Source organism: Lepidochelys kempii, chromosome 3, assembly GCF_965140265.1.
Source record: "Lepidochelys kempii isolate rLepKem1 chromosome 3, rLepKem1.hap2, whole genome shotgun sequence".
NCBI lineage: Eukaryota > Metazoa > Chordata > Testudines > Cheloniidae > Lepidochelys > Lepidochelys kempii.
Genome location: NC_133258.1, coordinates 54,798,180 through 54,812,331, shown reverse-complemented (window position 1 = coordinate 54,812,331; position 14,152 = coordinate 54,798,180).

Genomic DNA, 14,152 nt, shown 5'->3' with positions numbered 1-14,152 from the left:
CTGTAGCTCACAAAAGCTTATGCTCAAATAAATTGGTTAGTCTCTAAGGTGCCACAAGTCCTCCTTTTCTTTCTATCTTTAGAGACACCCGGGAAAGTCTAAGGCTGAGACATATGGATTTGAAGTCATGATGAACTTACTGATGGCCTTTCTTTGAGCTTCAAGATCAAAGACTACAGTTTAATTCCTGAATGAGAAACCTTAGCAGCAGGTTTTGATCTGACCAACACAACAAAGTCTCTGTGATCAACATTTTTCGAAAGTTTGAGTTCCCCCAGATAGTATTTGGACTGTCTAAACATTGGTTGATTTGTTTTGGGTGGGAAGTGTGTCCCTCTGGTACACAAGGCATTTTCAGCAAAATGTGTTAATACTCATGTCCCTTTCAAGTTAATTCAAACTGATTGCCTTCTGTCTCATTAAATCAATTAAATAATACCTGCTACCCTCTACATACATCTCTACAGGCAGCAGACCAGTGAAGAGGCACCTGCAACAGAGCTCTCTATACCTTCACCATCCATGTGCATTCAAGGAGATAGGGAGATTCAACCCCCTCTCACCAAGCATGGCTGGGGCAGGGAGGGACTCTTGATTTGCTTCTTCACCCTTCACTGGCCTAAGTGAGCAGTGCCACTAAAATCTCCAAAAAGAAAAGGAGTACTTGTGGCACCTTAGAGACTAACCATGAAGTGAGCTGTAGCTCACGAAAGCTTATGCTCAAATAAATTGGTTAGTCTCTAAGGTGCCACATGTCCTCCTTTTCTTTTTGTGGATACAGACTAACACGGCTGCTACTCTGAAACGAAAATCTCCATGTTCCAGGGGAAGGTGAGCAGCACTGCAGGATCTTCCACTCTACAGACCTGGGAGGGTTATTGGCACAGTCACTGATATCTTCCCTTCTCTCACCACCTAGACTGCAAAGCAGTGCTTCTGGGATCTTCACTTCCATGGGAGAAGGGGCCCAGGACCTTCATCCCCACATGCCCTTTCAAGCCTGGGAGGAAAAGGGACAGTAATGCAAGGATCTTCCTGGCCCACACAAGTTTTCTGGGTTAGTAGGTAGCAGTGCCTCTCTTCACCCACTCAGAGGCCTGTGAGGAAAAGGGATAGTGCTGCATGGATCTTCACTTCATTTCGGTGGGAGGTAAGGAATAGCACTATTATGCTCTCAGGCCTGGAGGAAGAGTGAGATAATACTGCCTGAATCATCCTTAGCACGAGGGGGTTAGGAGGAAGTGGGTTAGCAATGCTAGGATCTATACTCCTTCCCCTCTCAGGCCTGGGGTAGGAGAACTCGGCCATGATCTTCTCCCCTCCCTCAGGCCTGGGCAGGAAGGATGGGAGCAGTGATGCCCACATCTTCTCCTCACCTCAGGTTAGGGAAGGAGGAAGGAAGCAGTTGTGAAACCTGTTATGTCCCAACTAATTAGGAGCTTCTGGAATTAATTACACAGGTGCCATATGTAGTTTTAAAGTAGGATTCCACAGACCATGCAGCTTCTTTGGAGCTAACTCAACTCAAAACCAAAACCTGGAATGGACCAACTGGTATACTGAGTACTCTTAAAGACCAGCACAGATCATTGAATGGATTCTCCATAAACATTAAATCCCTCCTTCCCCCCCAAAAAACTTTAAATTAACAGTTATTAAATTCACCACTGTGATACACTTCCACCTTATAAATAAAATACAAGCATAAAATAAATGAAGCAATGTCAAAAGTTTGAAGGTTGATCACTGTGTCCACAGAAACACAGTCATTGATTATAAAGTCCATCAAATGCACTGGCAGCTAATGGCTACTTCTTTTCAGATAATGGTGATTTTCAACCTCTGAAGCACAGGAACTTGACTCACTCACTTGCCTTGGAGAGCGTACAGGGAGTTCAATCTCTGTAAGGTTGCCATCATCACCACCATCTTCTGGTGGAGTGGGAATATCAGGAGATGCATTTTGAGTGATTTTATAGCATCCTCTCTGAACAGTGACCATTGCTCCTTTGACCATGGTGATCCTATGAGGCTCAGGGGAAAAAAGCACAGAGCATTTGTGGCAAGGCTGAAAGTTTCTGACTAGACCTATGTCTCTGACATTGAAAGGTGTGGTCTTGGCCCATCTGCGCTGATCAGCATATCGTTTTATTATGCGCTTCACTTTGTTGTCATGTTGTTGTAGAGATTCATCATTTTGTTTTATCTCACCTTATGGGAATTTTGTTAATTAACTGCTGAACAAGACAGTTGCAGGCACCATGCCAGTTGAATAGTGAGAAAGGGTTCAATATTTATGGAGGAAACAAAATAACTTCTATTTCATGTCCAATCCATCAGCTGCATTAATTCATGGTGCTTTCTTCACATAAACCTCTCAACTTCTCCATTGTGGCCAGTGCAGAGTAAGTTTATGATCTCTGAAACTAAGATACTCTGCAAATTTTGTGAATTGCGAGCCATGAAAGGGAGGAGCATTGTTACTTTTAATAACAGCTGGTATGCCATAGGCTGACAAAATCTTGCCTAGTTTGGGTATAATGGCAATGGCAGAAGTAGTAATGACCATTTCAACTTCCGGCTAATGAAAACAGTTGTCTTGAACAACCAGTAAATGCTTTCCATTAGGGAGATCACCAAAAATCCATGCTACTTCTGTCCATGGGGAGAGGGAATGCATGTAGTGGAGGAGTATGCTTTTCCAGAACTGCTGCCTGCATACTCTGCAGAATTTAATGTAATCTTTGGGATGGCTATCCAGCCCAGGGAACTAGACCTTTTATCTGAACAGCTGTTGTTTTTCCCAGTCTCTGATGACCTTTGTGAGCCAAATCAATTGATCCCACAACAAACATGGAATAACAAGTCTTGTATCTCAGAGTAGGAGGTCATCATCTGTGACAATAAGTTCATTTTGAACACAGGCAAATTATTGTAGAACAACTTGTGTTTCAGGAGTCAAATGTTGTAGGCTCAGAGGAAGTTTTTTCCATTGATCACTTCAAATGGTTTTGATGACCATTTAAAGATATGTCAGAATCTGCGGCTGTTTTTGTTTGTTGAGAGAGGTTTGGGAATGGTGCGTGAGAGGACTTTACATGTGCTTCTGCTTTATCTGTAATGGTGTAATTTGTTAGCTGTTTCAGGAATAGGGTGTCTGGAGAAGTAGTCAGCAGGGTTATCTTTTCCAGACTAATAGATAACTTTGTAGTCATAATCTTGTAGTTTGAGCATCTGCAGCTCAATGTGAGTTGGTGGGTGAAAAGAGAGATTGTTGAACATATGTTCACTAGGTTTGTGATCAGTCAGAATTGTGAAATGACATCCATAAATATATACATGAAAATTACTCCTGGGGGAATTCTGCTTTACTGCACAAGTGCATAATTAGTGAGCCTTGCAAATTTCTAATTTTTTGTGCAGAAAAAAAGCTTCTGCCCTAATGTTGCTGCAGTTCCGCCTTTTGCCTGCCGGGGGCGCTGTGGTGCAAGAGCAGCAGCAGCAGCTCCCCGCAGAAAATAATTTCTGCAGTGGCACCTTTTCCCCACCAGAGGGCACTGTGGAGATAGAACAAAGCTGCAGCTCACGGCCAGCTAAGGAAGAGAAAGACTGCCTTCTTCACAGCACTTGTGGCCAGGTCAGGAGACAGGGGATATGGGGAGACAGACAGCGTAGGGTGCTGTGGGGATTAGATGGACTCATAAGGGCTAGTGGGGGAGGACAAACTGGGGTAGGGGCTGAATGGGAGTGGAGGCACAGGGCCACAGTGGGGAGGGAGGTGCACAGACACATGGGGTTGAGGGAGGGGGTACAGGGAGACATGGGGACAGAGGAGTGGCTGGGTGAGGGCACAGAGACACATGGTGATGGGGGAGGGGTTGCAGAGCTACACAGGGACAGAGAAGTGGCTGGATGGGGGCACAAAGACACACGGGGACGGAGGAGGGGGTACAGGGAGACATAGAGATGGGAGTGGCTGGGTGACGGCACAGAGACACATGGTGATGGGGGATGCCAAACTACAAAAGGACAGGAGAGTGGCCGGGTGAAGGCACAGAGACACATGGGGACAGGAGGAGATGTGCTGACTGAATGGGAGAGGCTAGGGGTCAGCCAGAGTCTGCATCGGAGAAGCTCCCCTAACACTCCTTCCCTGCCCCCCAGTAAAACCTGTTCCATACCTGTCCCACCCATACGCAACAACCCTCCAAGTTCACACCCAGGCTCCTCCCCAGCAATTTACTTCCCTCTCCCTCAGCTCCTGCGTTACCCCTGACTACCCCAAACTTTTGCACTGCTTCTGAGGGATGTGGGAAATATGATTCTGTATTGTAGTTCTTGGGAGACAGGCCAGTCCTTGCCTTCAGACAGCCCCCCAACCTGAAGCGAATACTCACCAGCAACTACATACCACACAACAGAACCACTAACCCAGGAACCTATCCTTGCAACAAAGCCCATTGCCGACTGTGCCCACATATCTATTCAGGGGACACCATCATAGGGCCTAATAACATCAGCCACACTATCAAAGGCTCGTTCACCTGGACATCCACCAATGTGATATATGCCATCATGTGCCAGCCATGCCCCTCTGCCATGTACATTGGACAAACTGGACAGTCTCTCCGTAAAAGAATAAATGGACACAAATCAGATATCAAGAATTATAACATTCAAAATCCAGTCGGAGAACACTTCAATCTCTCTGGTCACTCAATTTCTGATCTCAAAGTGACTATCCTTCAACAAAAAAAACTTAGAAAACAGACTCCACCGAGAGACTGCTGAATTGGAATTAATTTGCAAATCGGATACAATTAAATTAGGCTTGAATAGAGACTGGGAATGGTTGAGTCATTATAAAAAGTAACCTATTTGCCCTTGTTTATTCCTTCCCCCCTCCCCCCCCCCCGTTCCTCAGACATTCTTGTTAAACCCTGGATTTGTGCTGGAAATGGCCCACCTTGATTATCATACACTTTGTAAGGAGAGTGATCACTTTAGATAAGCTATTACCAACAGGAGAGTAGGGTGGGGGGAGAGAAAATCTTTTGTAGTGATAAACACCCATTTTTTCATGGTTTGTGTGTATAAAAACATCTTCTGTATTTTCCACAGTATGCATCCAATGAAGTGAGCTGTAGCTCACAAAAGCTTATGCTCAAATAAATTGGTTAGTCTCTAAGGTGCCACAAGTACTCCTTTTCTTTTTGCGAATACAGACTAACACGGCTGTTACTCTGAAACCTAGATTTAACTTGAGATTCTGCTCCTGCAGTCATTCAAAAACAGCTGCTAGTTGAGTTAGATGATCTTCGGATGTGGTGCCAAATACTAATATGTCATCACTCACATTAAGAACTCCAGAGATTCCAGCTGGTGTCTCATATATGGTGTTTTGAAATATTTCTGCAGCTGAAGAAATGCCAAAACTGAATTGTTTATAGCTGTATAGACCCACATGTTTCATGAAGTTTGCTATGTACCTGGGCTTGGGGTGAAGTCAAGTTAATGCAGTAATGTCATCTACAGTGGGGGTGATGTGTTACTCACATTTGATAGCCTGATTGGACAAATGTATATCAAGTCAAATTCAGATTTTGCCTGGTTGCGTTGGTTCCTGGGGCACTAGCATAGTATAGGGGAGACCTATGGTGTGGGGCCTCCCACTTGCTCAGTGATGTCAAGCTCTTCCAGGCATGCTAACTCTTCTTCCACCTTTCTGAATAGAAAGGAATGTGTTTGTGTGGTAGAGCTATAGGCTGAACCATGTCATCAATATGCAATTTTACTGCCTGTCCCTTCAACTTTCCTATTTCTTTGAACATGTCCTCATGAGACTGAAGGAGTTGATTTAGCTTGTTAGGCTGTACTATTTGGATCATCTGAATCAGACCTAGTGCACTTGCTGCGGCATAACTAATCAGTGTATCTGTGCCATTAATCATCACATACATTGGACTGGTAACAGACCGGTCCTTAAATACAAAATGAGCTGAGAATACACCACACATTGTCAATGGGTCTGGATTTCCATAGGCATATCATAGAATATCAGAGTTGGAAGGGACCTCAGGAGATCATCTAGTCTAACCCCTTGCTCAAAGCAGACTCAATTCCCAATTTTTTTTGCCCCAGATCCCTAAATGTCCCCCCCAAGGATTGAACTCACAACCCTGCGTTTAGCAGGCCAATGCTCACACCACTGAGCTATCCCTCCCCCCCAAGTATGCTTTTACTGCTGTTGTGGTATGGCATCATACACACATTGAGCCATCACAATCAGTAATGTACCGGAGTGAACTAAGACTTCAGTCTCATATCCTTGTATGATGATGTGGTGTCATGGCTGAACAAAGTCTGTGCGTTCAAAGACTTTGTTCCCAGGAAATACTGTGAAGACATAAGAGCTGTCAACTTCTAAGGTGTTGTTTGAAGCGTGTTCACTTGATCTTATGTCTTTTTTAGAAATTTGTATCAACTTGTGAGGGAGTAGTACATCTACAGACTTTTGCATAGTGGTTTGCTTTTCCACAGCTATAACAGAGGACCCCGTTACTGGACAAACATACATGTTGGTGTGGTTATGAGCCTCCAGATTTGTAGCATTTTACATTTGTTATCTTTGTGGCTGGACCCTGATTCTTCTATGGTTGGTTGCCACACCTAATTCCTGATTGAGTTCTTAGTGTGGAGAGAATGTGCTGCCTCTGTACTTGTTGCCGGATTTCCTTGCTCTATTTGGTTGAGCATGCGTTTCCAACATCTTGTTCACTCACGCAGTGTCCAGTACTCTGAAGAGAGTCATTTAGAGGTCTCCGAAAATTTGTCTTCTCAGATTAGATGACAAGCATCCTAGTATTATCTGCCCCTCTTATCTCATGGTCCACATTTGTGAACTTCCATGAACTCACAAGATGGTATAGGCATGCAAGATACTCATCCATGTTTTCCCCTTCTTGATGACTTGCTTGCCAGAACATATGTTGTTCATAGTCAATGTTTCTTTGTGGTTTAAAGTACCTTATGAAGCCTGTTTTTGCTTTCTCGGAGTCCTTGCTATCCGCAGTGTCAGGCAATGGTTTAAAAATATGTTGCTCCTCATTTCCCGAAAAATGAGGAGCAGAGCACTTTTTGTTGTAGAGTCATGTTCCTTCATTGCAAAAAATAGATTTTCTAACCTTTCAAGCCAGTGTTCCCATCTGGGTGCCAGAGTAGAATGAGATTCATGGGCAGGAAACTCAGAGAAGTTCAGGAACATTGTTTTTTTAAGTTAACATTGCGGTATAGCAAAACATACTGTGTGGCTGTGGGAGACGAGTTAGACCCTGGATAGACGTGTCATAAAATCTTGTTTAGCAATTTTCTGTGTACACTGTTGTATGTTTAGGTTTTTGTTGTTTCTTTTTAACTTGTGACAGATGTACTTAGGCTTTCTGATGCAGTCTGGAGGATATGCCACAGTCAAAATGGCTGCCACAACAATTCGTGGCTGATAGAGCAGAATATGTCACACTCAGAATGGCTGCAACCACACTTCTGGTCTGACAGAGCATCCCTGCAAAGTTCTGATTACAGCATGGCGTTTCTTTAGGCACTGTTGTACACTCTAAAAATTCAACAGCTAGAAAGAACTCATGCTTTTTTCCCCTTTTGTTGTGGTCTCTTCTTTTGTTTGGTTTTGTCTTCTGGTTCTTGCTGATCCCAACTCCGTTGCCAATGTTCTGTCCTCACTTATTAGGAGCTTCTGGAATGAATCAGATGCAGTATACAGTTTTAAAATAAGATTCTGTAGATCACAGGTTTAATTCTATAGATCACAGAACACAGCATGCAGCTTCTGTTTGTAGCTAACTAGTAAAAAACCAAAACTTGGAATGGACTAGCATGATTTGGCTGCTATACTCAGTACTCTAAAAGACTGGCATGGATTACACAATGGATTCTCCATAACCACTGCACAAACTTTGCTCTCCTGGCAGACGAGGTAGTAGTGGTGGGGTTGGCACTCCCATTAGGATCTTCAAACCATGTAGGCCTGGATGGAAACATTGACAGAGTTCCTCCTCAGCACACCCATGTTCAGGGCAAATGCCAATGGGATCTTCGCCCCCCACATCTTCCAGCCTGAGGCTGGGGGAAAGGGAAGCAGCAGTACAGAAATCTTCACCTTCAGTGAGTGAGGGAAAGAATCAAACACTAAACAAGGAAAACGGCAAATATAGTGCCCATCTTTTAAAAAGGGAAGAAGGAGAATCAGGGGAACTATAGGCCAGTCAGCCTCACCTTAGTCCCACGAAAAATCATGGAGCAGGTCCTCAAAAAATCCATTTTGAAGCACTTGGAGAAGGTCAACATGGATTCACCAAGGGCAAGTCATGCCTGTCCAACCTGATTGTCTTCTATGATGAGATAACTGGCTCTGTGTATATGGGGAAAAGTGGCGGACATGATATACCTTGACTTTAGCAAAGCTTTTGATACGGTCTCCCACAGTATTCTTGCCAGCAAGTTAAAGAAGTATGGACGGGATGAATGGACTATAAGGTGGATAGAAAGCAGGCTAGATCATCAGACTCAATGTGTAGTGCTCAATGGCTCGATGTCTAGTTGGCAGCTGGTATCAAGAGGAGTTCCCCAGGGGTCGGTCCTGGGGCTGGTTTTATTCAACATCTTCATTAATGATCTGGATGATGGGATTGATTTCACCCTCAACAAATTTGTAGATGACACTAAACTGGGGCGGAAGGTAGATATGCTGGAGGGTAGGGAAAGGGCCAAAAGAAATCTGATGAGGTTCAACAAGGACAAGTGCAGAATTCTGCACTTAAAATGGAAGAATCCCATGCACTTCTACAGGCTGGGGACTGACTGGCTAAGCAGCAGTTCTGCAGAAAAGGACCTGGGGATTACAGTGGGCAAGAAGCTGGATATGAGTCAACCGTGTGCCCTTGTTGCCAAGAAGGCTAATGGCATATTGGGCTGCATTAGTAGGAGTATTGCTAGCAGATCGAGGGAAGTGATTATTCCCCTCTATTCAGTACTGGTGAGGCCACAGCTGGAGAATTGCATCTAGTTTTGGGCCCCCCACTATAGAAAGGATGTGGACAAATTGGAGAGAGTCCAGTTGAGGGCAACAAATACGATTAGGGGGCTGGGGCACATGACTTATGAAGAGAGACTGAGGGAACGGGGCTTATTTAGTCTGCAAAAAAGAAGAGTGAGGGGGGATTTGGTAGCAGCCTTCAACTACCTGAAGGGGGGTTCCAAAGAGGATGGAGCTAGGCTGTTCTCAGTGGTGGCAGATGATAGAACAAGGAGCAGTGGTCTCAAGTTGCAGTGGGGGAGGTCTAGGTTGGGTAGTGAGAAACACTATTGCACTAGTAGGGTGGTGAAGCACTGGAATGGGCTACCTAGGGAGGTGGTGGAATCTCCATGCTGAGGGGGCTTGACAGATCCCTGGTTCAGATGATTTATTTGGTGTTGGTCCTGCTTTGAGCAGGGGGTTGGACTAGATGACCTCCTGAGGTCTCTTCCAACCCTAATCTTCTATGATTTTATGATTCTAAGGAGCTTAACTGGAATAAGGAAAACTGTATTATTGCTAACGCGTCTTTCTTTCTGCTTTATGTAACACTTCTGCCTAGAACTTTCCCTTCTTCATCCTTCCTGGCATTCTGCTGCAGAGTTTAAGAAAGAATACACATATCCTTATGCTGCCAGACCAGAGGGGAAGGAAGGCAGCTCTGCTGGGATCTTCAGACCCCCCAGGCCTGCGACTGGGTGGGAGTGTGTGGCACAGCATGATTTGAAATTTACACCCACACCCAGCATGGATTTCTGTGTGTCTCAGGCAGAGTGGAAAGCAGAAGCTTTGTCTGCCCTGACTTTGTTCGCTCTGCTGTGGTCTAACTGCTTCCTCTCAGACTGCAGCAGGGGGAAGAAGAGCAAAGGGTGCCTAGATCAGACCTTCTGCTCTCAGCGGGAACTGGTGACCCATTCTGATTGGAAGGAAGGCAGGATGACTCTGTCCCTCTCTTCCCTAGCAGCTCTGGGATGGCAATGCCTCATCTGCGTTGGGTACTGTTACTCTGCAGCTCCTTGCTGAAGAGAGAATGGCTCAGGTGACAGCCCTGTGCTGCAAGTCTGAAAAGAAAGGTGCCTTCTTAGGCTTGTCTCTTAATGTTTGATGATGTTACCAGTAGGGTGACCAGATGTCCCGATTTTATAGGGACAGTCCCCATATTTGGAGCTTTGTCTTATATAGGTACCAATTACCCCCCACCCCCATCCTGATTTTTCACACTTGCTGTCTGTTCACCCTAGTTACCAGCATCACATGACTGGCTGAGGGGGTGGCAAGTGCAGCCATACGTACACTGGGGGGAGGGATAGCTCAGTGGTTTGAGCATTGACTTGTTAAACCCAAGGTTATGAGCTCAATCCTTGAGGGGGCCATTTAGGATCTGGGGCAAAAATTGGGGATTGGTCCTGCTTTGAGCAGGGGGTGGGACTAGATGACCTCCTGAGGTCCCTTCCAACCCTGATATTCTATGATTCTGCATGGCCCTAGGTCCAGCTCTGACCTTTGCTCAAGGCATCTTTCATTAAAGGCTTTATATACTGGCAGCAAGACTTTGCTGATCAGAAATGTGTATCATTACTGAGTTTAGGGCACCTTTTCAAAAATGGACATTAGTAGAGGCATGATTTTTGCCTGGTGGTTTTCAGAGGAAAGTTGCCAAAATCCCAGATTTTTAGTTTTGTTTTAGTTTAGTTTAGTTTCGTTCCAAACAACTTTTGGAATCTGTATGTAGGGGTGCTGGAACAATTTTTATAGTGGGCATGCTGAGAGACATCGAACCAAACTGTAAACCCTGTATATAATGGAAACCACTTCAAGCCAGGGAGTGTGGCAACACCCCCATCACCCTTAGTTCCAGCACCTATGTCTGTATGAAGCTTAAGACTCAAGGGAGCCCAGAGGATGGACTGCAGCTGAAACCCCAAAGATCAAACTCTTTATGAAACAGAGTCTTTACTTGGAAAATCTATGTTTTGTAGTCTTTGGATTGTTTCTGAGTATATTTAAGTTAGCAATAAATATCACAACCCAATATTTAATAAAGAAACTATGGGCTTGTGTACACTATGCCACAGTGCAGACTACAGGTGTGTGAATTGCCAAGTGCACCAAAATGTTGTATCCTGCATGGACACTGCTGGCATGATCTAAAACGTAGAAGACTACATGAACTAGGTATCTTTTAGTTCACACTAAAGCAGCATCCGCACGGGGCAACATTTTGGTGTGCTCTGCATTTCACACCCGGTAGTCTGCACTGTGGCGCAGTGCAGATATAGCCTAAGAAAATGTAACTAATGTGGTATAGGCTCCCTTTTGGCAATGTTTAGACTGTAAACCCTTCAGGGCTGAATCCATATTTCCTTTTTGTCTGTAAAACATCTACTGCACTTTAGCTGCTAGGTAAATAGTAACTAACAATAATACCTGCCAGGACTGGTTTTTAGATTGTAACTTAGCATCTAGGAACCATATTTCATACATATTTGTATAGTGACTCATACAATGAGGTCCCCACACTGATTACAGATTCTGGTTACTACTCTAACGAAAACGTTAAATAATCCAAGTTGCACCACACATTATCATATACAGTAGGGCAAATATAAGTTGCAAATTATATTTTGCATTTATATATCATGACTTTATACTTCTTGATATAAGCATATACCATACCACAAAAATGTAAGCAATGCAACATAACTTTAATTTTTTTCTGTCAAATGCAGTAGAAGCCAATAAAGAGTTTGTAATACTGCCCACTATTACCACAAAGCATAAAATGGTAGCTACAGTTATTTTCTATCTTTTTTACAGGGGAAATGAGTGGTAGTCTCATATAGTATTATATAGTAACTAACTAATTCTGGCTTTTAATGGTGATCCCTATATTTTTCAAACTTTAGTTTATTTTATAAACACTGGTAGAAATTAGTTTTAAATACTAATTTTTCAAGTACTTACCATTAATCAGAACTGGACTGAAGTAGACTTTGCTTTAATTACTTTGTTTAGTTGGAAATTTTTTAGAAATGCCAGCACTATAAGCGCTCGGCGCCTCTTCTTGCTATGATGGTAATATGTTTATTTGTATGATATAAAATACATGATAATTGACTCTGACATATACACAGAATATTGTGAGGTCTGAGGCTAACTTTTTACACATAAAAGGTACATATATTTCAAGTGAACACCAAGTAGTTGTTATTACTATTATCAAAAGAAATCTTACCTGAATTCTTTTCTGAATATACAATCTGAGAAGGGATCCATGTCTGAATTCTTTGTGAAACTATAGGTGGAATGTCAGAGGGCTGCCTATGAGATTTCAGAACATCAGAGGCAACTTCCTATAGCCCAAGAAGCTGCCATATTCTGAGCTGAGTGGGCTCTCACCAACAGTGGAGAGGAGGCACCTTCTACTTGGTAAGCCTCCTTGGTACATAGCCACATATAGAGATCCAACAAGCTAGAGAAGAGTGAGAGGCTTTCAGCCCCTCCGATAGATTTGGTCCACTGACTCCAAAGGTACAAAGAGAGGAAGATAATGACTGCTCAACATGAAGTTAAAGTTGCTGCCTGGAAAACTTGACAATTAAAAGATGTGTCCCTTGAGCTTGGTCTTTGATGTCTCCCTAGTCATGCACAGTGCTGCCACCTGACCTTTAAGGGTCCTTAAGACTCATTGCAACATTTGAGGAACTCAGTTGGCCTCATATTCCCTTAGAAAGACACCACTTTGAAAATGCGTCTCTCCCTCCTAATATTTAAAGTATGTCCTAAAAATTACAGATGTTCAGAAAGCTATTCGGGATGGATCCATCTCAATTATTATGTTAATTCCGAGCAGCAAGCCTTCAGGCAGAGTCCATGTTGCAACCTCTGGAGGACTTAACATTGGGAGAGAAGTGCCATGTCTGTAGGAAGTGGGATGAGGTTCATGGATGACAGCTGCAGAAATTTGGAATTTCAGACCTTGCTAGACCAGTCCAATCCAGAGCAATCAGGATCAGATCTGTCCCCTTGCTCCTCACCTTCCAGAAAGCCCTAGAGATAAGAGGAAAAGGCAAACATCAGGCTCCCCAGTATCCATCTGTTTCCTTGCATTTGCTGTAGACCATCTTCAGCTGTGTTTTGCTCTGGGTTGTGAACAGTTAGCCCTTTGATAGCTCCCATGTTACCCAAATTAACTAAAGCACATTTGTTAAGAGACCATTCCTTAGGGACCAGGTCTTGGTAAATAAGTCAATGTGCTTTTTGGGCTAAATGAGTAGCCATTATAGGAAGAAAGTATGACTCTGTCTATAACATCAATTTTAACACTTGCCAGTAAAAACTTCAGCTCATAACATGCCCTTGCCTGCTGATATAAATGAGTAATGGTCATTGCTTGTCTAGATCAGGATTAAAAAGTTGCATGCTTGAATTATGAAGGCAAGAATGACACACTGAACTGTCCTACGGCTCCAAGCTATTGTTGTGAAACTATCTGTTCTTCCTGGTCCTAATTTGACCAACTTGGTCACACTTAATTTATACAGCATGCATCCACAGAGATTACCAGATATGCCACTGACACAACAATGGCAAAAACTCTCTGATGGTGCTAACAGTTCTTCCTCCATTTTACAGATGGAGGTAGAGGGTGACTGAGAGAGAGATCTTATATCTCAGTTCACCCACTTTCCTCATCAGAGGACAGAAGGGAGGCCATGTCTCATGTGGGTGAGTGAGCTAAAGTTCTGATGTGTACTAAAAATGTTGGGGTTTTCTGTTAAAAAAATTAAGGGACCTCATGTCAAACAATAATTGGCTGATGAGAGGAGGTGAACATACTTTTCTCTGGGTTGATGCCGAATACCAGATTATACAGTAAAAGAGTAGTTTTCTCTATTGCCATGACATTTTTTATTGGGCAATAAGGCCCTTACCAACCAGAAGTAAAGTGAAGGAAAAGACTATTGTGAATCTTCTGTTGCTGCAGTGTAAATCCCACCATCTTCTGAGTTAACATGGTAAAATCTTATATTTTCTGATTCCATTTCACTCCACAAAGATGGA